This window comes from Muntiacus reevesi, chromosome 2 (genome assembly GCF_963930625.1).
Source record: "Muntiacus reevesi chromosome 2, mMunRee1.1, whole genome shotgun sequence".
Classification (NCBI taxonomy): Eukaryota; Metazoa; Chordata; class Mammalia; order Artiodactyla; family Cervidae; genus Muntiacus; species Muntiacus reevesi.
Window position 1 is genome coordinate 171,505,995 of NC_089250.1, and position 27,758 is coordinate 171,533,752.

Genomic DNA, 27,758 nt, shown 5'->3' on the forward strand with positions numbered 1-27,758 from the left:
GGGAAGATCCCCTGGAGAAGGGAAAGGCTGCCCACTCCAGTATACCAGCCTGGAGAATTCCATGGACTGTATCGTCCACGCGGTCGCAAAGAGTCAGACACGACTGAGCGACTTTCACTCACAGTCTCTGTGTCCCCTGCAAGGATGGCCGGGTCCAGCTCACTGGCTCCTTCTGTAGCTCTGACCTCCTTCCTGCACCCCCCAGCTTCCTTCTGCTCATTCCTTCACTCTCACTAGCTGGTCTTCCCATTGGCCACAGCCAGGTCACAGCAATGCTTGGTCAGGGGCCTCCCATGCTCTCCCCATCCCTCCCCGGCCCCCTCCACGCCCCCTTCCACATGGCCTCCTCGCTGGTCCTCTGTGTTGCCAGGCACCCACTCACCTGGAGCCACCCCCTGGCCCTGCACACGTACGCCCTTCTCTCTCCACATCTGCTTGGTTTTCCCCATGGCGCTTACCATTGACTGTATCATGGCCTTTGTGCATTTTCTATTCTTCGCTGCTTTTATGCATGGAGATGTCAGCTGCAAGTTCTAGGAGGAAACAGACATTGTTGTTGTTGGATTACTTTTGTCTTAACACGTTATGTATTTATGATTTTGCAAGAGTTGTATAGGTTGGTGAATGGGTCTGTGACCTGGGCCAGTCTTCTGGTTGCATCCATTCGGGACCCTGCTGGCAGACAGGGGTTTATATCGCCTTTCCTTCCAGGTTGTGCCGTCAGCACCTCAGACGGCGCCGGCACCAGCAGCTGCTTGCCGAGCACCCTTGTTAATGAAGGAGGCCTGGCTCAGGTCCACCCGCCGCCGCCTGGGTTTTCTTTTTCCTGCAGCCCACTTTTGCATCCTCTCTGAACTTTGGGCAGCAGCCTCCGCTGCCATCTCGTCCCTCGCTGACAGAAGTCCAAGGGACCTGCGGCGCCAGAGCCTCACTCGTCTGCTCTTCCTCCATGCTTGGCCGAAGATAATCATGGTCACTGTGCCAATTTGAGGCCGAAAGTCATAGGGCAACTCGAGAGCCACCTAGATTATTGTTTAGAACCTCTTCACCTAACCTTTGAGCATATTTTTATGGTAGAGAATATCTGAAGAGATTTTTGACTTTCTGAGTTTAAAAAGAAATCTGCGGTTATTTTCAATGTCACCTTATTAAAATAGAATCTGAAAGTGCTTTGAAGCAATGCCAAACACGGCAAGCTTCCCATTTATTGAGGCTTTTTTTCCAGCCTGAGCCAATAGTTTCTCTTCTCCCCTTTGCCATGTAGGGGGATAACTGTCCTCCTTCCAAACGGGCTTATCTCAGTCCACGGCAGCTTATAGCTCAGTGTCAGGGCGAGAACTCTTCCCTTGGAAGTGTTTCAGCATAGAATTGAGGATGACAGCCAGAAAATGCCCTAACTGCGCCTCTCCCCACCCTGCCCCGACCTCTCCGTAGTAGTGAAATGTGGGGCCACAGGCCAGAAAGAGACACTTGGATTCATAGATGGGCTTCTCCCCTGAACTCAAGCTCCCACGCAAGGCATGTCACCAGAAATCCCTTCTCCATTCCATTCAGACTGTTCAGGTTTGCTCTGCGACCATGGACCAGCCATTTCTTCATTCTGCTTTTCAGTATTCTTAACCTCAAAATGACTAGCTCAAAATTGGGAGTTTGGGGTTAGCAGAGGCAAAGTGCTATATATGGAATGGATAAATAACAAGGTCCTACTGTGAGGCATGAGGAGCTGTGATTAATATCTCGTGATAAAGCATAATGGAAAAGAATGTTTAAAAGAATGTACACACACACACACACACACATATAAAACTGAATCACTTTGCTGTACAACAGAAATTGACCCCACATTGTAAATCCATCCTATTTCAATAAAAAAGAAAGCAAAAATGTAATAAAAGTGGGTTTATATTTTTTAAAATGGAAAATGTGCTGTATCATTGAGCCCCAGCATTAGACAGTCCCTCTCTGAACTGTTGTTGAACTGTTTTCCTAACCCTGAGATTTTGGCAAGCGGGAATTTGACAAAGGTCAGCCCAGAAGAGCCATCCTAGGGCACACAGATTCCAGGGACACTGCTCAACCAGATCCTAAAGGCTGGAAACCAACCTTGCAAACCCTGCATGGCTGAATGGACTGGGCACCGTTAAAAAATTTAAACTCAGAGTGGATTAACACGACGTAGGTTTTATGTTCCTTCAGTGGGGATACTTTCTAAAAACAAAGTTCAGTCAAACGCATGGCTGACATCTGGCACTTTTCCCACTGGCAAAAACGCTGCTCTTACGTGCTTGCATCTCTGTGTTTATAGACTGCTGTCTGCACCCTGACTTGTTATCAATTCTCTTTCAGCTTGACGCGCTGAGTGAGGGATACAGCCCTCACTAAGCCCCACGTGGACCTCAGTTATCCTGGCCCTGCCCTTGCTGTCAGCCTGGTGCCAGACCCAGAGCAAATGGTGATTAGCACGGATGGCGGCGCTCTCAAGATGCTGTCACACACACAGGATTTTAGACAAACCGCGATGCTCACATCTTGATCAGGGAATGCCCCGGAGTTACCCTGAGCTGTGCGTGCAGCTCATTATAATCACAGTTTAACGTGGCATCCTGACACCTCTTGAGGCCAGTCAGGTCGTTCCACATTTGGGTTTCCAAATGACTGTCACAGGTTCAGGAGATGGAACGTATTTTACTTTGCCAAGAAATATTGAGTAAGCAGAACCTCTCCTCTTTACTAATTGTTGGTCAGACACTTGAGAATCAGTCAAGCATTCACATCATGGCTCCGTCATTTTGCAAAGATAGTCTCTGATCTTTAATTTCCAGCTCTGCTCAGGCAGGCCCTGTAGTTACAAATGAAGGTTCAGGTGAAGAAATGCGAAGGTATATTCTAAAGAATCAGACAAAATTATTAGTTATTGCAGAGAGAGACAAGGGGATGGGATCAGAAATGCAGGAAACCGTGGTAAAACAACAGAGAAAAGAATGGGAAAGCTGCCTTCTCTACAGAAGCTTTCAAAATCAATTACTGCACATTTTCAGGGGGAAATGTGTCTACTCAGCATAATTGTGTTCATCTTCCACATTAACAAGGAGTATCCTGCTGACTTCTGGCTCTGCATGCTCGGGTCTGAGGGGTGTCTTGCTTGCCCCCAGAGGGAAGGTTGGTAGGCTGTCTCTCCCCCTTGCACTTGGAGCTCAGATTCTGTGCTCTGGATCACAGGCTTTGTCTGCCAGGCAATCACTTTGTTTCAACAGCATAAAACCTTCCAATGCTGTGGATGTCGGCGAAGGGTCAGAGCAAAGAAGGCCCAGAGGAGATCGCGGCGGCGTGCCCACGCCCCGGTGAGTGCGGGTCCCTTGCCTGGTCGTCAGCTGCCTGTGGCTGCAGGAATGAACAGCGCCTCTCCGCCACCCCGCCTGTCACCTCCGGCACCAGCAGCGCGCCTTCCTGCCCAAAGTGAGGATTTGCCCAGTGAAGACCGCGGTCCCCTGCGGGAAGAGAGCAAAACCTTCACAGGTACCACAAGGGGGCTCCACATTCGAGGGTTCTCTCATCGTTTTGCATTTTCCTTTCCAAAAATTGTGATTTGAAGTCTCCTAATAGAGCCATTTGAGTCAGTTCCCACTGGAAAATTTCAAAAGAATGAGGTAAGAGACACCCTCCCTGACTGCAGAAGTGTGATTGCTTGGATCTTATGACCAGGTACCCCTCAGTTGTTAGCCCTCTCTGAACCAGAGAGACCCCTGGGAGCAGCGGGCGGCCCGCCAGAGGCTGGCCGGGGCAGCTGTCCCCGTCTGCTCTCTGCACGAGTCGCCACGTCTCTGCGGCTTTCCCTCTTGAAGGCAGTTGATTATCGCCTCACATGGTCTGCAGCCCGACTGGATTTTCTGTTGAGGTTGAGAAGAAAAAGCACTTGGAAAAATTCCACAAGCAGATAATGTCCCTTCGGCTAAGTCATGATTGCAGTATCGGTGCTCAGGGGGAGTGTCAACACCACAGTGACGGCAGGGCTGCTGCCTGGCTGAAGGCTCCCCCATGGCGCACGAGGCTGCTCGGGAGGCGCTGGTGGGGAGCTCGCAGGACGAGCTGCCCTGAGCAGGCGGCCACGGGGACCCCGACGTGGGTCCACTCCCACCGGGCTGAGTCTGCAGAGGGGTGCACGCATGTGTGTGTGTGCATGTGAGTTCATGCCTGCAGGTAGCTGTGTGCAAGTGTGCCCTTATATGCATGCACGCATGTGTTCCTTATAGGTGTGCACGCATGTGTATGTGTGTGTGTGCCCGTGTGCCTATGTGTACATGTGCGCCTGCACATTGTGTCTCTGTGCACACGCATGTGTATGCATGAGTGTGTGCACGTGTTCTGGGGGGAAGGGCTGTGTGTCGATAGTCTGAGCACATGGAGGACCAGCGAGAGAGCTCCCAGGGACCTTGATGACAAGAGCTGGGCCTTGTTCACCGTGGACCGCGAACGCTGCCCCCGGTGAGTTTAGAAGTGAGTAAATGGGTGAACGTGTGGATGAGAGAGCAGCTACTAAAACCAGACAAGACCACGCACCACGGTCTGTCATCCTGTCATCTGGAGAGAAACCCCGCTCCCCACTCGCTCCAGCCCCCAGCCCAGCCGACACCCTGGAAAGAGAACCTTCACCAGCACCCTTAGGAGCCACTTAGGAAGGTGCCCACTCACATCGGAGCTAACTACATTTTGAATCAAAATCTGAGATCTGTTCATGAAAGTCAAGCCACCTTCCAGTCTCCCACACTGCTGGGAAGAGAGTGACAGGCAGAACTGCGCATGAACAATGGGAGACACTGAGGGATTCAGCCAAAAGCAGCTTGGGCAGAAGTGTCTGCTTAGTTCCCGCACCAGTAAAATGTGTATGTCCCATTTAAAACAAACCCAACATAAAAATACTCCTGATTCACATAAACAACAAATGAGAGAGCAGGTGTCTGCGTCACACAATTTTTCTTGTCTTCGTGAAGCCTTCATTTATTCATTTGTTTAGCAAACATTCCTAAACACACACTGGGGCTATAACAATAAATAAGACAGACACAACGCCGGTCCTTAAGGAGCCTGTGCCAGAGAGGGAGGGGCAGACGTGCAAACAGGCAGTTGTGATAGAGTGTGACAGAAGTGCCCCGTGAGATCGCAACAGTGAATGTGGCTTCGGACCCACAGTAACAGCAGGAGGCCGGAGGCTCGGGGGAAGATCAGCAAGGCGGGGGTGGAGGAAATGTGCACTTCACAGAAGCACAGATGCTGGGTGGTACTCAGAAGAGGAAGCGCTAAGTGTTCAAGGCAGGTGTATTTGTTAGCGTGGGTGAGGTTATGCTGCAGTAATGAATATCGCCCACACCTCAGGCATTTGCAAGCAAAGTTGGATTTCTTGCCCATGCAAAGTCTGATGTTGTTCTGGGAACTGTCCAGGGCAACTTTCCTTCAAGCTGGAGACTCAGCAATCAGAGACAAAGGCTAGACCCAGAAGCTGCACGCTGAACGCTCTGTTAGCATGTCTCACGGTGAAGGTGAACGCCTGGGGGTGACATGTAACAATTCTGCTCCCACCTAATTTGAGCACTCCTGGGAGGAGATCAGTCCTGAGTGTCCATTGGGAAGACTGATGCTAAAGCTGAAACCCCAATGCTTTGACCACCTGATGCAAAGAATTGACTCATTGGAAAAGATCCCGAGGCTGGGAAAGATTAAAGTCAGGAGGAGAAGCAGACAACAGAGGATGAGATGGTTGGATGGCATCACCAGCTCGATGGACATGAGTTTGAGGAAACTCCGGGAGATGGTGATGGACAGGGAAGACTGGTGTGCTGCAGTCCACCGGGTCGCAAAGAGTCCGACACGACTGACCTGAACTGGAAGGATGTGCCTAGCATTTGTTATGGAGGAGAAAAGGACTGGGCATTGGTGAAGAGCAGGGATGTCTATCAAGCAGGGAACACAGAGGCACAAAACCACCATAGAGGGCCCAGGACCTACGAGTGGTGACGAGTTTGCGGTGGAGACACGGCTGTTTGTGAGGCTGATGACTCAGCACTTCTGAGGAGCTCTGGCTTGCCACGTCAAGGACCCCTAGTCCATGATTAGAACAGGACCAGCCTGAACAGTCCCTCTGTGCCCAGGGAGACTTGACCAGTCCTCAGCTCTGGAGGCTGATGGGAGGTATCTCTTGCTGGCATTGAGGTTCATCAACATTTGAAAGGAAAAAAACATGTCAATTTTATGTAGGAAGTATTCTGGCTTCTTCAATTTGTATCTGTTCAGTAATAGGCAAGAAGTGGTTCATGGACATTTGGTTCACATTCAAAGATAATCCTGTGGGTGAGGAAGGGGGTGCTTGGAGGAGGCTCTGTTGCCAAAAGACAATTACCTGTTAAGAGAGAGATTTCGGGATCACCGCTCCTCACAGTCCCACCTCCAAGCTCCCACACATGAAGGACGACGAGTTCCACCCCAGAGCACCGCCTCTGCTCTGAACAGAGACCCTTCGCGGCCAAGCAGTGCACCAGGTAAATCAGTTTTGGACTCAAAGCCATGGTTACTGTTGAGTTCCTACTTTCCAGGGGAGAGCAGCTATCCTGTCTGTGGAGCCCTAAACAGTTGTAGCTAAAGAGGGGGTACCATCCATCAAGAAACATGATCACTACATTCAGGACCCAAGGAATGATGGGGTTCCAGAGCCCCAGACTCAAGATCAACTGGACCCGTGATGTTCCCTGGCTGGGGTGCCATCGTGTAGGGAGTCCCTGGCTTTGCTGATTCCCAAATGGTTAAAGCTCTGGGGTAGTGGTCTTGGAGTTTTGATGGTGATATTTGTTCTAGGTTACTTTTTTGACGAATGAAACAACAGGACATCATTCAAATTGGTGCAGATTTGTACTGGGCGTCATTTTAAGCCGTTTGACAGATTCTTCGGCTTCTCGGTCTTACAGGAAAGTGAGGTTCATTCCTGTATTCGCTCTTTCAAAATGTTTTGAGCCCCTAATCTCTGATTCCAGACAGGAAGACATGGCGGAACATTCCACATTTTGCATCTCCGGCATCTGCCTTGTCTGGTGGGGTCCTGGCAAACTCTATCCCCAGCGTGAGGACAACTGATGGCTTTTCCCTACCTGCTCACTTTGCCTCTCTGTCTGCCTCACCAAGTTCCCTCTCCCTGGATCTTCTCCTCTCCTGGGGTCCCAAGTTTCCAGAATCTTCTCAAACCTCAGGACAGGCTACATGGTCTCTCCCAGCCTGACCTTTCCCAGTGGATGGTTCTCAAATCCATCCACCTTTCTCCATGATGTATCTTTTCCCGAGTGACCTCACCTACATCATCCCCAAAACAGCTCTGATCTCCCAACCCCCTCAATCCCCCAGGCTCTGCTGGGCCCCGCTGCAAAGCCGACACCTGCAGACCATGCACAGAGCCATTATCTTCTTTCCAGACCCCTAAATGTGTTTCCTCCTGAATTCCTACTTTGATCATGACCCCAGAGTCTCCCAAATGCCCCCTCAGACATTTTAACACCATCATGTCTGCACACGTGGCCCAAGTCACCCACCTCTCGTCCACCTAATTCACCCCTGGATCCTGAACCATCCATCAGTGTCTCACCCACCGCTTCCATCTGGCTGCCTGTACGTCCAAGCTAGAGACAGCAACCGGATTCTCCCAGGGCTCCCCGCTGTGGGTCTCTCTCTGCACATCCCCTTCTGCGTGACCTCTAAACTAGAGTCATTTCTATCCAAACAGCACCTCACATGTGAGGTCACGTCACAGCTCAGCAGGGTCTGATGCCTTCCCAGCACCTTCGACGTCGCCCGTGCACCCACTCCCTGTCCGGATGCCCCTCTTGGGTCCTTCCTGGCCCTCCCCCACCACCTGCCCTGTACTGAGTCCCTGCAGGGAGGTCCTCTCTGTGGCCAGTCTGCACCCTTTCTCTGTCATCCACTGTCTGATTCCTCCTTCAAGATCCAGGTCAGATGCGCCTTTCTAGTGGTGTCTGTCTGAACACTCCAGACAGGAGCAGCCAACACCGCTGGTGCTTCTCAGAATAACTGAGCATCCCTCTAACGTGCATGCATGCATGGTGGACGCTTTTGTCCTGTTGCTGTGAGCAGCATTATTAGCTGTGTTTAGCTGAGAGACATCAGTCAGCACCTATTAGGTGCCAGGGACCTGAAGGTGAGCCAGGCACGGCCCTGCTCCTGAGAACTGACTTTTCTAGGTGCAGAGTCTGTGAGCCAGACTCTGCTTTCTGAGCGGCGGGGCTGCCTCGCTGGCTCGGTTGGTGGAGGGAGCAGAGTGTTCCTGCAGCTTCGGAGCCCAGGCGGCAGATGACACTTGCCCCTGGACACAGCTTGTGGCCCTCCTGGGGTCCCTCTCTCTCTGGACCACAGCCGCCAGGGCGGCTCACAGCCCAGCACCGCCGCCCCCGCACCTTCCCAGGGCAAGTCAGGGGCCCCGTGCTGACTGTCGCCTCCCCCACAGCCCACGGCATCCCGAGGCTTTCCTTCTGGGCCCTGCAGGATGGGGAGGGGAAATATTTTCTTTCCAGAGTTGAGATGAATTTTTGAGTCCTGCTACTTGGCAGCACCACATTCTCAAGCTGTTCTGTGTTTTCTTGGCTGCGTTTCTGACGTGTAAGTTAAATTATCGCTCCTGCTCCGGATAATTTTCTGTGTGTGGTTCGCAAAGCGGGTGCTGTGTGAAAGTTAGTTCTACACAGGAGTTTTAAACGTCTTTCACGTTTTACTCCTTCATGATTGGAATGATCATTTTTCCAAAATAAGCTGCCTCATTTACTACGGGATTTCTCCTCCTCCTGGGCAATCAGCTGTGTGCTGTGCTGTGTTGCATAAATCAGAACTGGACATGGAGGGCTTCTGTCACTCAGCTGGGATGGCTGTGTGTGTGTGTGTGTGTGTGTGTGCGTGTGTGTTTGGGGGAGGCTAAGTGAAGAGCACCCCTCCTGACATCTGCGACGAGAGGGTTCTAGAGCCTTCTCTTTAGTGTGAAATAGGGAAGTTGCAGTGTAATTAGGCTACCATCAAACACTTAGCAACCTTAACAAAAGCCAAACATTTAATTAAGTAGGAAAATTGGGTCTTCTGCTTTGCCAGGTAATTGTAACATTTGACAAATAAAAATGGAAAGTCTTTAAAAAAAAAAAAAAAACAGCGTGAAGTAGAGGCAGAAACTCCCCAGGAGCCTCCCAGCTGGCACTAGTGGTAAGGAACCGCCTGCCAGTGCAGGAGATTTAAGAGACCCGGGTTCGATCCCTGGATTGGGAAGATCCCTGGAGAAGGAAATGGCAACCCACTCAAGCATTTTTGCCTGGAAAACCCCATGGGCAGAGGAACTCGGCAGGCTACTCTCTAAGGGGTCACAGAGAGTCGGACGTGACTGAAGCAACTTAGCAATTTAGCAGAGGCAGAAACACGGAGCTTGAGCATTTGAAGTTAGAGTTAGTGATGTCTGAACTAAGCTGCTTCACATAACTGAGTGACTTAATTGAGTGAGCTCCAATCTCTTCATTTAAAACATTGCCATAAGCAAAACTATGATTCAAGAAGATACAAGCACCCCTATATTCACAGCAACAGCGCTCACAGTAGCTAAGAAACGGAAGCGACCACTACGTCCATGGACAGATCAATGGATAAAAAAGATGGGGTACATATACACAATGGATACTCAGACATAAAAAAGAACAGAATAAAGTCATTTGCACCAACATGGATGGACCTAGACATCATCACGCTAAGTGAAATAAGTAAGAAAAGGACAAACACCGTATGATGTCACTTACACGTGGAATCTGAAATGTGATGCACAAGCACCGTTCCGCAGAAGAGAAAGAGACTCGCAGACACAGAGACTGATCTTGCGTTCTCCAAGGGGGAGGGGCGGGCGAGGGAAGGACTGGGAGTGCAGGGTTAGCAAATATACAAACTCCTCTGCACACAGCAGATAAAGAACCAGGTCCTGCTTTATAGCACAGGGAATTGTATTCAATATCCTGGGATAAACTAATGAAAAGGAATATTATTTAAAAAATATACATGTATGTATATACGCATGTATACAAACATATATAGATAATTAAATCACTCTGCTGCACAGCAGAACTTAATACAGCATTTTAAACCAACTATACGTCCATAAAAAGAGTTGTCACAGGATTAAAGACAGACGCCCCGTCTCCTCTCTCAGGCGTTTAGCTGCCGCCAACAGAAGCCAGAGGCGGAGGCAGAGAGTTCTGTCCAGGGTGATGGCCGCAGCCCCCTTCCCTGCCAGGCCGCCTGCTGGGTGTGAGCGCGCCCCCGCCCCGGGGCCCTCCCTTCGCAGCACGATCTTGTCAGGCATTTGGGTTTCCAAGCCCACGTCTCTCTCGCTGTTGACAGGGCTGTGCTTCCTTCTCTTTAACAGTATTCAACATCACTAATTTGGAATAAATGGTATTCTGTAGCAAAAAGGGACAAGTGGCGTGCCAGATCATCTGTTTTCTTCATGGGCTAGTTGCAAATAAACTTTCTGAAAAAAAACTTGAAAAGCCCATCACTTTGTGAGGCATAGAATAAGCTTTCAGAGCACATTCTATCAAATAATGTAACAGATGGAAATGTTGAGCCACGGCCGGCCCAGCGAGCAGGCGAGGTGGCCCCTTGCTGCCCTCCCAGCTCACGTCTGCAGAGACTCATCCTTAGTGTGTTCAGGCCCTGAGTTTCCACCGCTTTCTGTAAGTGATGGAACAGCGAGCTGCTGACTTTGGGGGTGACATGTCCATCCCTTCTGCTTAACTTATTTAGTTTATTATAAATGAATAGATAAAACAGCTGCTTAAACCTAATATGCACTGGATAAAACACTAAAAGGCATCTCTCGCCACACAGGGTCTTGGGAATACTTACAAAGCTTTCAGTGTCAATCATGGCTTTTTTTTCACATACAAGAGCACACATGCAAACAAGCATGCCAGATTGTTCTACCAAAAAAAAAAAAAATGCACCGATGATCAGATCCATCAAGGGCCCATCAGGATCGCAGGCGTTTCTGCAGTTCCAGTCACATCCCCAGGATCCTATGACCCACAGCGCTCTCTCCCCATCCAGCTCGGCTGATCCATTTTCAGTCCCATATGTATTTCTTGAATTCCAGTAAAATAGTCTGGCCATTATTCTATTGGTATATTTATATATTTTCACAGGGTTTTTGGTGACATTCTACATAAAGTTTATTAAATATATTAAGCATTCAGAACAATTCATACATCATAAAAGTATGGAGTGAGGGGCATTCACAAAATGGATGGTTTGTTTAACCTCAGCCAGATCAACGGACAGTCATCACCACACTTACGGACGCCCCTGCGGCTACCCTGCATCGCAGAGTCCACTCCCTGTCCCCACACTCGCTTCCCCCAGGAGAGCCCAATACTGACCTGCGCCAGCAGAGCCCACCTGCCGGGTCTGAGGCTCTGAGCCACTGGAATCACAGTGTGTGTGTGTTTATCTTGCCGCCGTAGGTAGGGTTTCTGACGCTTGCTCACGCCACCCACGTAGCCCAATTCATCCGTGTCAAGTGCCGCGTGATGCCCTGCTGTGACGCTCGTCACTGTGGATGGGCATCTAGACTGCTTCCCGTTTGGTGCTGAAACCAGTAATACCGTCTTGAATATTACAGCCCATGCCCTTTGTTGAACCTGTGTACGAATTTCTGTCGGATCCTTTCCTGGGGAGGGGATTGCTCAGTTATATGGGGTTTCCAGTGTCGTAGAACTACCACACAAATTTCTAAAACAGTTGTTATGATTTCCCTTCCTCCTAGCAGCATATAAGAGTTCCAGTTACTAGAGCAACTAGAGGTTTCCTCACTCAATATTATCTACTGTTTCAATTTTAACGATTTTATTGCGTGTAGAGTGGTACAATGCCGTATCTTAAGTTTATAGAAGTATAATTTACATGTTATAAAATATACTTTTTCTAAGTGAATAGTTAGATGAGTTTTGACAAATACACATCTTCATCACCTTTAAAAGACCATGACACTTCCTCTGGTCAAGTTTCACACCCCTATGTTGAGGCAACTGCTGACTGACTCATCTCTCTCTATAGTTTGGTTTCACTGCTCTAGAATTTCATATTCAAATAAGAGCAATTATGCAGTATGTGCTGTTTTGTTCCTGGCTTCTTTTTGTTGAGAAGCATGTTTTTGCTATTCATTCATGCTGCCATGTGACTTGATACTTTATTCACTTCTATTGCTGAGTATCACTCCATTGTATTATGAATATTACAAAAAATGTTTAACCGTTTTGTTCTATTGGGAACCTTGAGGCCATTTCTGGTTTTACACTATTTGGAGTGAAGCTGACGTGGACATTAGTGAACACACCTTACCTGAGCTCAGATTTTCCTTTCTCTTGAGTAGATGCACAGGAGAGGGATTGCTGGCTAATACGGTGAATGTGTGTTTAACTTCATACAGAAATTGCTGAAGTGTTTTCCAACCAGGCTGCCGGGCATTATGCTCCCAAACTCCCAAGGATGGATTTCTTGTTCTTCCAGGTTTTTACTTTACTGAGTGTCATCATTAATAACATGTTTTAGCTTTGTCAGTAGTGGATAATGGTAGTTCACTGTGGGTTTTGTTTTGGGTGGACTTCTAAAGAGTAGTTTTAGATTTGCAGCAAAAATTTCACGGAAACTGCTTGTTGTGTTTTAAATTCTCATTTATGTGACTCTCATTTCTGATGTTATGTCTTATTTGGGTTGATTCGTCCTCCAAACACCTTCTGCTGGGAAATACCTGCATCTGCCTGTTTTTAGTTAGGTTGCTATGGACTGAGTATTTGTCCCCCACCCCCCAAATCCACATGTTGAAGTCTAAATCCCAGGGTGACAGTGTGTGGAGGGGAACCTCAGGGACAGAATGCGGCCTCCGGCAGGGTGGGTGCCCTTATAAGTGGGGGAAGGACCGGAGTTCTCTCTGCACCTGTGAGGCTAGCAAGGAGGAGGCCATGCCACGTGTACACCAGGAAGACGTCCTCCCAGAACCAGACCCGCTGGCACCTGACCTGTCCTTCAGACTCCAGGCCCGTGGGAACGGATGCGTGTTGTCTAAGCCGCCCCACCGTGCCGTTGTTACCGCAGCCTGAGCCAGCTGGGATGTCAGTCCCCGCCCTCATCTCCTGACGCCCCTTGCGATGTGCTGAAAACAAGGTTTTCCCCCAAGTACATGTGTTGTAAGCATTCTCTCCTAATCTGTGGCTTCCTTTTTCTTGTTTTCATAGTATTAGACAAAGGGTAGAAGTTTTGCTGTTTCTTTTTTCAAGACCAATTGATCAATTCCTTTCACTTATGATTAAGTATGAATAAGAAATCTTTGTCTAATTCAAGGCTTTCTCCTCTATTCTTCTAGGAATTTTATAGCTTTGCCTTTTACCCTTTGGTCTGTTCTGTTTCAAGCTATGGTTTGTGTAGGCAATGAGGAAAGAGTGAGCGATGCGCCAGCTCTTCTGTAATTTGTTTGACTTTATGCTATTTCAGAGCAGGTCAGCTGTAGCTACTTCTGACGGATGGCTCTTCTTGGTCTCTAATGAGACCAGTGAGTGTTCAGTGTAGCCTTTTGGGTCCTATAGTTGGAGGCGAGATGCCTTGTGAGCTTAGGATCTGTTCCACATGGGCCCTCAGAGACCAGACTTTGTACACCCCGAGTTTAATGGTCAGGCAAAGACTCAAGGGGACCCCAGAGCACATTCTGGAGCTCTCCATCCAGAAAGAAATGCTCTCCCAGGAGGGCTCTGCCCTGCGAATTCCAGCCACCTCAGTCTCCAGGATCCCTTTTCCTGTCTCGGAAAAGTCTTACCCATCACTCACTGCATTTTGTCTCCTCCCATGTCTGCTATCTTCTCATCCTGGGGCTCCAGTTATAGACATTTGAGAGCTTTACAGAGCGTTGAATTTTGCTATATTTTCTCTGAATCTTTGTCACTGTGCTTCAGTTTAAGTATGCCCTGTTGACCTGGCTTCTGGTTTCCAAATGCATTCTTCTGCACTTTGAAATCGCCGTTACGCCCACCCAACAAATCTTTCATTTCAGTTAATATTTTTTCAGTCCTAACATTTCTATTTAATTCATCTTTATAAATTCCCATTCTTGAAAGTAATATTGCCTACTTTTTTTTTTTTTTTTTTTGCATTGGAGCTAAAATTGGCATGCAGCTGTATTTTCCAAAATGTGTTTTCTACAAACTGATCCCAAGAGATGAGTGGAAGGAAAAAAAAAACAACAACAAACCAGAGGTTTGTGGATGGTGGACATCTAAATCCAGGAGGTTCTTTATAGGATTTCCCTCTTAGGAATCTAAAATGCCTATTAGCTGTAGAACGTTTTGCCACAAAGAAAACTACAGATTTATTTTTTAACACACAGTTTCGAAAACTTCAGCAGCACGCAGCATCTATCCTTGCCCCTGGACTTGCCGTCAGGCCCTCCTGGGGAAAGTGCACGTGGTTGTCGGGGTGGAAGAGTGAACTGCACTGACGCCAGCGCGGGAGCGGGGTCCCCAGGTCCCCACACCCTCGGCAGGTCCTCCTAACCTGCGCATCTCGGCCGACGGCTGGGAACCAAGGACGCCCCGTCCCTCTGCCTGGACGTTTGCGGGAGTCTTTGCAGCCGTCTAGCTCCTCCAGTCCCCGCACCAGACAGCTTTTCACTTCAGCCCCTCGACAATCGTGGCGCCTCCCAGAGGGGCTGGGATGACGGTCGAGGGGATCTCGGGGGCAGCACCGATGTCCCTCTGCAAGGGCCTTGCCGCCCAAGGAGCAGGCACTGCGTTCCCACTGTTTTCACCGCGCTCTCTCTCTGCTCCAGGACTTTCATCCTCTGGCTCTTCGTCAGCCGACCCAGGTAGCTGAGCCACCCGAGTTTTCACCAAGCGCGGCGGAACCCTCATCTCAGGCTCCTATCTTCCTCCGCAGCACAGTAAGACTGCCAAGAGGCCTCAGAGTCGCAAGCACCCGTGTGCAGCAGGGCCTGCCAGCGCCTGCGGGAGCTGAGCTTGTCCCGGCCCGAGGGGCTGCCAGGGAGCTGAGCTGCGCGGCCCCGAGGTGCGGACGCGGGACTCGGGACAGTGGCCGCGACTGTCGCTGCCACGCGCAGCGTTTCCAGGGAGAGGGCTTCTCCCGAGGGCGGGCGCCGCCCGAGCCCAGGCGCAGCGTACCCGGGGGCCCGGACGCCTGCAGCCCCTGCCCACAGAGGGCCGCGGGGTCCTGGCCCTGCCCGCCTCCAGCGCCCCCGCCCCGCCCACCCTCCACGCTCCCCGCGCCTCCCTCTCCAGCGCCCCACCCGGCGCTTTCCGCCCGACCCCCTCCTCCGGCAGGTCAGCTCCAGCCTCGGCTCCCTTAGCGGGGTCCCCTCCCGAGATTCTGAGCCGGCGGGCCCGGGTGTGACCGGGCACCGGGTTTTCCCGTCTTCCCGGACGGCGCTGTTGCGCTGTCACGGCCGAGAACCCCTCTCCCCAAGGAAACCCCCTCGCTGCGGCCTCTGTCCTCAGTGAAGGGCCGGGCCCTGCCGGCCTGTGGGTGCCTCTGGGGCGGCCTTGATCCATCGGCCTTGAAGACGGACTCCACCCGGTCAGCGGCTCCCGATCAGCGTGGGGTGGCGGGCGGGGCACGCGCACCGGTGGGCTGGAGGAGCAGCGGGGCTGCGGCTGGATCTCTGCGTCTTGGGCTCGGGGTGTCTCCACTGTACGAGGTTCAGAATCCAAATCTCTTAAGTCTTTTAAGTTTGAAAGAAGCGAGAAGTATTTTTTCTGTACCATTTTAAATATTACTCTCATATTGGTGAAGAGTTAGAGATCAGGTCTGTGTGTGTGTGTATGTTTGTATATGTGTGTATGTATAAATGTACGTGTGGGTGCATGTGTATGTGTGTGTTTATGTGTATGTACCTGTGATATGTGTATATGTGTGTTTAGGTACATGTATGTGCCTGCTATGTATGTATCTCTGTGTGTGTACCCGCCATATGTGTGTGTATATGTGTGTATGTATGAGTGTATGTGTATGCATGTGTGTATGTGTGTGTTTATGTACATGCATGTGCCTGCTATGTATGTATCTGTGTGTATATGTATGTAAGTGTGTGTACCCACTGTGTGTGTATATGTGTGTGTTTATATATGTGCATGTGCCTGCTATGTGTGTATCTGTGTGTGTGTGTGTACCCGCCGTGTGTGTGTGTGTGTGTGTGTGTGTGTGTGTGTGTGTGAGATTCTCTACTCAGCAGGCTTTCCTTATTGCCCTGTCTTGAAAACTGTCTCCCAACACTCAGGTAGCAAGCAGACTCCAGTTTCCAAAAAGGGGACCCTCTGATTCATAGACTATTTTCTTTGAGTGAAACACAATCTGCAGAATCAGGGCAGCAACAGTTTTGAAGTGAAATGTCTTTTTGTTAGCCTCTGACAAGCATTTCCCAGAGTACAATAAATGGAGAAAATGTTTCGTCACAAAAAAATTAAATATACTAAGCCAGTTGCTAAATATGATTTTTGTAATTACTGGCATGGTCTTATTTTATATTGTTAAACCTAGATATTTTAAATGAGATTTTCTATCCCCTGAGCAGCCCAAAATGCAGAGGTTTTTAAATAATTGAATTCGTCTACATTTTGATTAAATTCTGAACCAAGATCATTGCGTATGAAGGCAAAACAAAAGTCCTTTTAAAACTATGGTTGACTTCAAAATTTCTGTTGATGACCTGACTTTAAGCACAAGTTATTTATTTAAAAATCTAGATGGAGAGGTGTGGCCGTTGTTTTACACTTCCTGGTGGTTCAGTAGTAAAGAACCCGCCTGACAACGCAGGAGACATGAGATGCGGGTTCGATGCCTGGTTGGGGAAGATCCCCTGGAGGAGGGCATGGCAGCCCACTCCAGTCTTCTTGTCTAGAGAATCCCAAGGACAGAGGGGCCCCGCGGGTCGCACAGAGTCTGACACGACTGAAGTGACGCAGCAGAGCTTACACGGGCAGCCCTGCCCCGACCCCCACGTCCTCTCACACCAGCTCCGGCCGGCTCTTGGGCTCCAACCCACCAGCCCCCCCGTCCCCTCTGCACGCGCTGCTCTGTCTGCATTTCTGCTCCGGGAAACCCTCCTTCCCACGGTCCTCTCCTCCCACAGAGAGGCCTTCCCGAGCCAGCCCTCCCGGCCCGCTGAGCCCCCGCGGTGAGCACTTGCACGCTGAAGCCTCAGCGCGTGTGGGGACGGCGCCTGTGTGTGCCTGCGCGCTGGGCTGTGCCTCCAGAGGCCAGGGCTGCGTCCCTCAGCGGGCTGTCCCCACGCGTGCCCACCCGGCCCAGAGCTGGTGGTGGACGTGCTCCCGGGTCAGTGGCCGGGGTGGGGCGGTGAGGATCTCGGGCCGAGGCTGGAGAGGCTGCCCCCAGACGGGCACCGTGCGCCCGGGTCAGCAGCGCGCTCCCCTCACACTCCCAGAGGCGATGCAGAACTCAGTGTTGGGAACGATGACCCTGCAGCTGAAGGCACCTTTGGGACCTCCAAACCTTCCGCCGTAACCTGTATTCCTGCCTCTGCCATCGCCCAGGCAGGGATCCTTGTACTTCAGGCTCTGAAAACAGTTATGGGGTATTTTAATTTAAAACACGTTTTTGGTGATGGGACTCCCCTTACTCGAACCCGTTGGAAAGATGCTCCGTGCTTTCGGCAGGAGCACGCAGCTCTCAGATCTCGGTATCTTAACACAATTCTCCAGTAAAGGGACCAGACTCTCAGAGAAGTCGCTGCACCTGGCACCGAGGGAAGCATACAAGATGTGCTGGAGGGCTTGCAGGGTCAGGAAGTAAGGATATGGCGACTTCTTCCACCACACACGCGCGCGCACACACACACACGCTCTCACACGCACACACATGCTCACACATGCGCACACACATGCACACGCACACGCACGTACACACATGCGCACAGATGCATGCACACACATGCTCACACACATGCTCACGCGCACACACGTACACATGTGTGCGCGCACACACACACACTGAAGTGGTGAAGTCACAGGGACACAGCAGAAAACAGAGAGAGAGCCCCTAGAAGCCAGGTCTGGGAAGAAAGTAGGAATTGCATGCAGATGTATTGGATCAAAATCCAAAGAATGAAATGAACATGCCTGAGTCTGTGATCACATAAAAAGACAGGATAAATAAACAGGAGAGAAGAGATAAAAATGGAAGCATTCGGGAAGAATTCTTAGTAATCTATGTGGATCCCTCCCCAAGGAGGGGACATATCTCTTCCCCACCCTGTTGGTTTATGTCTCTGAACCAGAGCGTGGGCTGGACTTGCTTCCAGAGAGCCTGGCACGCAGAGGACGATGAACAGAGTATCCGGAGTGGAGACGCCTGCAGCCAGGGGACTCGGCTCAGTCTGCAGGGAGCATTCTACCCTCGCCGGACCCTGTGGACTGGGGGATTTTTCGGGCTCCAGGAGTGGGCGGGACTCAACGGCCTCAGCCTCTGACCAGAGGGTCTGAGCATCAGCAGAACTGTGCCTCTGGAACCACCTTCTCTCTCTGGGGAGGAGATCATTTCCCTTCTGACCCTCATTTTAATTCCTTGGTGTTTTCATGAATCTGGAGACGGCAAAGACAACCTTGAATTTTATTTTGCAATTTTAACACCAAGACCATTGCAAACAATATACCCCAGGGTGTGGGCTCAGATGGAGCGTTGGTGGAAGACGTCCAGACACCCTACAGAGGGTTCTGCCCAGCAAATCGCCCCCAATCTCTTTCCTCTCCCGGATGGTGCCCCTGCCCTGGCACCTGGGTAGGCTGGAAGATTACTCTTCTCCTGAGCAGAAATATCATCAAACGGGCACGGGTCCTCCCTCACACGCTGAAAAGTCGGACTGGAATGTTTGCAATTTTCCACGAGAAATAGTAACTCTGTCCAGGGAGCTCTGCGGAGCTGCCGGGAGGAGAAGGACCCTTGTGGTTTATGACTTTGACTCTCAGGTTGGGGCAGGTGACACCCACAGGGGCTCAAATGAGCTGACAGTGTTTTGTGAGCATCTCGACTGTTTCCGTGTGTGTGTGTGTGTCTCTGTGTGTGTGTCTGTGTCTGTGTGTGTGTGTGTGTGTGTGTGTGTGTGAGAGAAATCAGACCTGGCGTCCATAGCTGGCCTCAGACCCTCAGGAAGCCGCAGCCTGAAGCGCCCCCTGCAGGTAGAACAGGAACTGCTTGACCGCACCTCACAGACCCCACCAGGGGCTTCCCTGGAGCCTCAGACGGTGAAGAATCTGCCTGCACCACGGGAGACCTGGCTTCCATCCCTGGGTCAGGAAGATCCTCTGGAGAAGGAGATGGCTGCTCACTCCGGTACTCTCACCTGGAGAATCCCATGGACGGGGGGCTGGGGGATACAGTCCGTGGGGTCACAGAGTCAGACACGACTGAGCGACTAGCACCCTCATTTTCATAGACGGCGGCCTGTTGGCCATGACAGACACTCTGACCCTGGCGACTGACGCCTCGTGAGGATGAGGACAGCGGCCTGAGTTAGTGGCCACAGCTGATGCCGGGACTGCGTGGGCAGGTCCTTGTGGAGAAGGGAGGACGTTTCTCGATCAAACGACTCGCCAAGTTCCCGTGCTTCTGTCTCACTTAAAACACTGTGTGACGCTTAGCTTCATCTTCCTTCTTAACTTTTTCCCAGGCCGGCCACCATGGGCCCCGCCGGAGGAGGCGGGCCTCGGTGGCAGCCGCTCTGGGCATCTGAGAGCAGGCAGTCCTGAGCAGCGGGCCATGCCCTCTGCAGACCTGAGGGCTTCACCTGTGGGTGGTCTACAGAGGGAGCGGGGACAGCACCCCAGGCTGGAGAGAGAAAGGGTGGCAGGAAGGCAGGGGCCCTGCAGCTGGGAGCCCGGGTGCCTGGCAGTCAGGTGAGGGAGGCGGGAGGGGCCGCTGAGCAGTGGGCAGTCCTGCAGAGCTGGGTGCCGTGCAGACAGCCCTGGGCTCACTGCTCGGGGCTGGCCCGGGCGGAGGGGAGCAGGCTCTGGGACCCAAGCACCTGGGCCTGAGCTGGGCTCTGCCCTCCCCTGCCCGCGTGGCCTCTGCCTGAGTGCGCCCTCTGCACAGTGGACGTGATGGGAGCGGGGCTTAGAGAAAAGACACGTGAACCCACTTGGTTCAGCTGCTGGGCACCGCATCAAGGAGGGGGAGCGGGGGTGGTCCCGGCGGCCCCAGCAGGGTGTCCAGCTGAGGAGGGGTCGTAGGTCCACCCTAGTCCCCATCTAGGTCCTCAGGCTCCCACCCCAGCCTCTCCGTCCACACACCCCATCACTCACCCACCTGCCGCACCTCTGACGTCTCAAGGCCCATCCCTACCCTGAGTGGACCCCTGGCAGCAGTCCACAGACCCCCAGCACCCACTCCACACCCACACTTACCCTCCCTATGCTGGAACTGACCCCACAAGGACTTTCTGGGTGCCACATGTGACAGGCGGGTCACCAGGGACCCTCCAGGGGCAGCCAGCTCGGTGACCCCCTGGACACCTCCCCACACGCACAGCTGGGCCCCCACGTTACCACGGAGAAGCCAGCCGTCCAACAGCACCACCTGCGAGAACCGTCTCTCAAGATCCCAATCATCCAGCGTCGGTGCATTTCCTCTGTGGACTTCCCGGGAGCAGATAAATCACAGGCGCCAACTCCTTTTCTCGCCCTCCAAAATGAATGACTGCTGGTTTAAAAAAAAAAAATAATCCAAGTTAAATCCCTTCTGCTGCTGTATCCGTTCTCCATCACTGCTGCAACAGAGGACCTTAAACATGGAGGCGTATACAACACGGAGTTGCGACCTCACAGTCTGTGGGTCAGCTGTCCAGCACAGTCTGGCTGGCCTGAAATCCAGGCTCCAGGGGAGAATCTGTCCCCTAAACTTCTCTGCCTCCCAGAGGCACCTGCACCCTCTGGCTGGGCCCCTCGCTGCATCTTCAACGCCAACCGTGTCACTGGGCAACCTGACCCCACTCCGGCCGCCACGCCTCTCTGATCTGTGTTGCTGCCTCCATTTCCCATGTTTAGGGACTGTTTTGATTACATCTGGATGATCCGGCATCACCCATATTATAAGATCTGCTCACTAGTAGCTTTAATTCCCCCTCTGCCAGGTAAGCTAACATACCTCCAGTTTCTGGGGGCTTGGATGTGAGCATCTTTGGGTGCTTGTTGGTGGGGGGGAATCTGCTTATCACAGCTAGTAGCTGCTGGAAAACAATAACAGAATTATATATACATATTATGGTATGTACACTTAGTCACTCAGTCTTGTCCAACCCTTTTGCATATGATGATAGAATGCTTAATATTTCTTTTGCAACCTTTTTAAATGAAAGAAAATAAATGGAAGTATTTGCACAGTCATTTTTAAAGTTTTTTTTACTACACGTGAAAAAAAAGATAAATAAAAATCCCATAGAAGACAGGAGGAAGTCATTTCCTGAGATCTTTGATGTCAGTACATTAGCTCTTTGTTTACTTAGCATCTAAAAGACTTTAAACAGCCATAAACATTTAATAGGGAATAACCCATTATAATCCCTGGTCTTAAGCTACTCAACAAAGTGGACCAGACAATTCCCAAAGCCTCTGTTCCCAGTCATGTTTTTAACAGTCTTACAGTAAAATTCCAGGAGTGAGGAGAATTGTGTGTTTGGGTTTGCTGGGAGGGGGTCAGGGAGACAGTATGGCCAGCCATCCCGGTTTGTTTGAGGCTTTTCTGGGACGGTTGCTGGCACACCAGTACAATTGCTCACCAGGCTCTTCAGACGTGAGGTGCCTCCACACAGCAGAGAACCAGGATGCCAGGAAGCATAGCAAGATGTTCTGAATCCCTGCAACATGAGAACATGAATTTGCCAAATGCTAACTACTCATCCATCTCCTAGGATCATCCTGATAACCCAGGAGTGGGAAAACTGCTGCTCGGGGTCACATCTCTGGAACACAGCAAAGCTTGGGCTCAGCCCCAGGCCTTTCTGGGACCACAGCTCACACTTAAACCCCACACCCAGTGTTAAGTGTTAATCACTCAGTCCTGTCTGACTGGGACCCCATGGCCCACCAGGCTCCACTGTCCGTAGGATCCTTTAGGCAAGAATACTGGGGTGGGTAGCCTTTGCCTGCTCCAGGGGATCTTCTCCACCCAGGGACTGAACCCACGTCTCCTGCATTTCAGGTGGATTCTTCACTGTCTGAGCCGCCAGGGAAGCCTGGCTCATGTCCAAAGCTGTTGGCTACTGATCTCCTGTTCTGCCCCCAACCTCCAGTGGGGTGGTCGCGTTTCGACTGATGTGGCTCAGTGGAAGTGACTCAGCGTGGTGTGTGGGTGTGTAGGTGTGTGTGCAGGTGGGGGGATGGGGATATTTAAATCCACAAGAATACCCACCTCTCCCAGGCTTTATTTAGATGCTTTACATAAAATTTCCACAGTGAACAGTCTCTGGCCTTAAACTTTAACAACAAAAAAAAAATGCAACCTGCTTCCTACCAGGAATTATTTGAGTCCTACACTTGTTTCCAGGCTCAGAGCCGGAATCTGCAATTACACAGCTCTGCAGGCTTAGAGGCGAGCCACCTGAAACCTGGGCATGGGGGAACTTCACTTGGGTCTTCCTCAAATTCTAGGCCTTTGCCAAAGATGACTCAGGCTCAAACGGCATCCCGCTAAAAAATAAGCAATTTTAGGAAAAAGGTGTATTGCATTTAAGGAGAAAAAGTCAAATGTAAATAATCACAAAGGGAAAAAGAAAGGCACATCCACTGAAAGCTTAGACTAACGTAGAACTATTCAAAGATTTTGAGAAATTCCCTTTATCTGTGTAATCATCTCCGAGGTGACGGACTGGAGGATCAGTCACCAGCTGAATTATTGGCTAATGTTATTCATGACCAGCCCTTATCAGGCTGTATCCAGCCCGCATATTTTTATACCCTGTGAAATTTTTCTCCCTGCGAACTTGTGCGGCAGGAAGACACCTGTCTTACCTCGCAGACCACACAGAATAGGTGAGCGGAGATTGTTAATTAATGAGCCTTCTGCTGGGGAACTTCACTGAGGTCTTCATCACCCCCCTAATTGTTCTGTCCTGTGCCAAGTCGCTTCAGTCACGTCCGAGTCTCTGCGACCCCATGGACGGTAGCCCGCCAGGCTCCTCTGTCCTTGGGATTCTCCAGGCCAGAATACTGGAGTGGGTTGCCATGCCCTCCTCCAGGGGATCTTCCTGACCCAGGGATCAAACCCAGGTTTCCTGCATCTCCCGCATTGGAAGGCGGGTTCTTTACTACTAGCACCATGGCCAGATCCTAATCGTGGGGCTATCAGTAAAACACCCAAACGCCTGCTGAAAGTAGCAGGGGAAATACCTCCAGGGAGAGGTCCTGTCCAACAGCTGTGTTTTCCAGCTAGTTTCTGGGCCGGGTGCTCCAAGCGGGGACTGTGCCTCGCAGTGGCCCCGTGTCCTGGGCAGCTGGCGGACCGCTCTGCTTCTCCCCAGCTGTGGCTGCAACATGGCCCATGCTGTTAACCTCGATCCAGCCATCTCGCCCCATGGACTGTGACCTGCCAGGCTCCTCTGTCCACAGGATTTCCCAGGCAAGAATATTGGAGTGGGTTGCCATTTCCTTCTCCAGGGGGATCTTCCTGACCAAGGAATCAAATCAGCGTCTCCTGACTCTAATGCATTGAAGGTGGACTCTCTATCCACTAAGCCATGGGGGAAGTCCCACAAAATAAATAGAGTTCATGTCAAATATACTTTTGAGTCATAAATAAAAGTAAACCCTTGTCTTCTTCTTGGGTTTCCCTGGTAGCTCAGCTGGTAAAGAATCTGCCTACAATGCAGGAGACCCTGGTTCAATTCCTGGGTCTGGAAGATCCATTGGAGAAAGGATAGGCTACCCACTCCAGTATTCTTGAGCTTCCCTTGTGGCTCAGCTGGTAAAGAGTTCAATGCCATGTGGGAGACCTGGGTTCGATCCCTGGGTTGGGAAGATCCCCTGGAGAAGGGGAAGACTACACACTCCAGTATTCTGGCCTGGAGAACTGCAGGGACTGTACAGTCCTTGGGATCGCAAAGAGTCAGACATGACTGAGAGACTTTCGCTTTCACTTTTTTATTCTTTTAGATGATAAAAGCATGTGGCTTTCTATGTTATCAGTATATTAAACCGTCTTTAAACATAAGATCCTACTTGACTAGAGTCAAGGAATTCTTAAAAGGTTCTTGCCAAGAACTTTTAGATTTACCAATTCATTTAATCTACTGTGTGTGTTCTTCCCAGCAGGGCACTGATTATTTACACAATTAAAAAGAAAGCCAACCACGCATCCTTTGTTCCCTCCATGAATGGCCGGCTTCATTGCAGATTTTTATCAGTTTCCCCTTCACTCTCATGTGTGTGGAGCAGGCAGAACCTGTGGCCTGGGAAGCCTGGAGCAAGAGCTCTGGGAGGCCCCGCCATGGGCAGACCCTGCCTAGCACCACACCCACCAGCCTCCCAGCCCCGGGTCCCTGTCCTCGGCCATCTCTCCAGCCAGCTTCCTATTTCCGAGTCTCTGACATGCGCCCTGAGAACAAACGCGGTGGGGTGTGCGATGTCCCTCTCTAGCCGTTTAGCTCTTTATCAGCTTTTGCCGACGGTCCTCAGGGACCGCTGGTCCCATCCTGGGTGGCTCCCACTCAGCCGTCTGCCCTTTTCAGATGGAAAGAGCTCCCTGGGTCAGCGCTGCGAGAGCCTGTTCCTGGGGCTTCTGACTCCCTCTTCACCTACTTGTTCGAACCTCCTCTCACTCCTCCGCCAGCTGAGTCTCCCCCAGGCACAAGGAAAGGGGGCTGTGGAGCGGCCCGAGGGACTCGGGAGCCAGGGAACGCCCTGCACACCTCCCCTGGAGCATCCCAGAGGCCCTCTGTCTCAGCCTCCCCTGGACCCGCCCCAAAGGATGTGGACATCTGAGCCCATCAAATGATGCCATCTGACTTTCTGGGCTCTGGTGTTTTTAACAAGTCAGGACCACCACTAATGAACACAGCATCTTTGTGTGATTGAGGAAAGGGCCCCTTTCTCAATGCACGTGAACATGGCGTGCTCTGACCTGGCACCGTGGCATCACAGGAAGGTCAAAGTGTGCTCCCGGACACGCGCTCCTGCAGGGGCTTCTCCACACCAGCAGTGGTGTCGTGATACTCGAGCGCCAACAGAGCCAGCTGCGTCCATGAAGGAGGTCTGGACTACCTGCTGCCACATCCACCTTGCCCTACTTCGCATGCGGTTCACACACCAGTTCTCTTATTTGTTAAAGTGATTTCTAGCGTTAGTTTGGCAGAGTGATGAATCTGGTCGGGGGTTGGAGATTCTTCCAGGAGCTGTGAGGCCACTCACAATGGCACTTCCCTGTGGTTTTGGCAAGCCCAACTCCCGCAGTGTTGTTCCTCTTTATTCTCTATCTCCCGAGTTCTGGCATGAGATACTAGGCTCATCTCTGAGAAGGCATGTCCAGCGGGTGCAGACATCCAGGACCTGCTTACTGACACGGGTACGAGTCCACCCCCCACGGCATCCCCCTTGGCTCTTCTGAGACTCTCAGGGCTTAGAGACAGATGACGTTCCTGGCCTTCTGGCTTGTCTTCCAGCTGTGTCTTTGACTTACAGGCACTCAGCACCCCCGCATGTGTTGTGTGCTGTGGGCATAGGTGTGGGGTGCGTGGACCCACCATGATTCCCAGAAATATTCTCTGAGATGAAAATGGAGTTTGGGCCACCTGCTCTCCCTCCCAGCATCACCAAGGTCTCCAGGTGCAGATCCAGCAGACTGGGATCAATTAGAAATTGTGATTGAAGCTGAATGCAATTTATTCTATAATTTGAATGATTCAGGTTTTAATTATACTAAGATTGCCTCATACACCCAGGGCATTTGGAAGGAGCCTCAACAAAAGATAGCCAGGTAGGAGTCAGCTCCTGCACACCCCTGATTCTTGTTGGCATCACACAGCTTGCTGCATTTGAACATGAACCATTCAACTGCACTTATGAACAGCTGTGGGGCCTGCGTGCCCGGCCCCTGGCTCTCTGGCTGCTGAGACAGCAAGGGTGCTGGAGCCCACTGCCCATCAGCAATCAGGGAGTGGGGCTGTGTGTGGCGCAGTCGACGTGACGGCATCGTCCTTGGTCCAGCAGCGGCAGGGGCACCACCCCTTCCGTTTGTGCACTTGAGGTTTCGGCTGCTGTCAGGACACCTGCCCTTGTGTTCTCTTCATGTCAAAGTTTAATCCGAGCTCCAGGCGGTCAGTTGCCTATCTGACAGCTTCCGTGGGCTGCCCGGGGGAACAACCATTGGCCAGTTGATGCTAATTCCCATGAGACTCATTTCTGGCGGGGCCTTGGAAGTCTCCGGAAAACAGGCTGCGTCTTCTGAAAGTGGCTTCTTACTCCTCAGAAAGTCAGACAGCGTCATGTGCATTGGCCCACTGCACAGCCTGGATTTGCTGCAGTGGTGCTGGAGAGCATGTGTCCCCAGAAACGAGGGTCCCCCTGGCTCTCCAAGGGTCTCCACAGCTTGGTCACCCACTGTGTGCAATACCGGGCCTCCTCCTCCCCTCCTCATTGGCACCGCTGATGGCCAGGTAACACCGCTGACTCATCGCAGCCGTCACCTCTCTGGCCGCTGACCTCTCTGGACTGCGTTCTAACTCGGCAAGATCAGTGCCGGCTAGCTGAGGGGAGTGGGGCAGAGAGTCAGCTGGGTGTGGGTGCAGGTGCCTGGCCCTGGGCTGTCCCTTGTCCGGGCACTAGGAAGGGCAGTGACCGCCCCCCCGGCAGTGACCCGCCCGCTTGGCACAGAGAATGGTGGCCCTGCCCCCTCCGGCTGGATCACCCAGGCCACCATCCTGCCTGCAGCGTCCAGAACCACGAGAGAGCCTCTGAGAGCAGCCTGGCCGCATCGCTTCATCTTGGTCCCTTTTGGTCCTGCTCCTTTCTCCCCACCTGGACTTCTGACCACCTTCTTTTTGGCTCCTCGGGCCTTGACCTCCAGACTCTGTGCTCAGGTGATGATAGTTTGGAGAAGATGCCGCACGGGTTCTCAGGAGCAGTGCCTCCCACCTGGGCTCCAGTTTTGAGTAAATAACTAAGCTGCTGTTTCCCGGGAGTGGTGACACCTGAGGCCGTCTCCCCGGGGAGTGGACTCTGAGGATAGACGCCTACACGGAGCAGACTGAGGGTCTGAGTGTTTCGAATTCATCACCTTCCCAACCACCCCAAAGTACCTTCAGGAACGTTGTCCAGTAGGTGCATCTACTAAAACACCAGAATGCTCAGCTCTAAAGACTCTGAGCTTGTTCAGATGCTCAAGTGCCCTCGCTCACAGAGGCGGGCATGCAATTCCTCTAAAGCTACAAAGACAGCCATTAGCCGACTGAAGCATTAGCAAGGTATCCAATTTAGAGGGACTGGGAAACCGTCTTCCAGCTCATATTTCTCAATTCCTAACATTAGGCAGAGATTCCTATGTAAAAAAAAGAAAAGAAAGAAAAGAAAAGCAATGTGCTCAAAAGTGATGTTGACACAATGCATTTCTATCTCAGCTTTGTTCTTTCCAGCGGGACGCTTAGCTGTACATGGGGGCTAATGGACCATCAGCTCAATCATGTTTGGTGA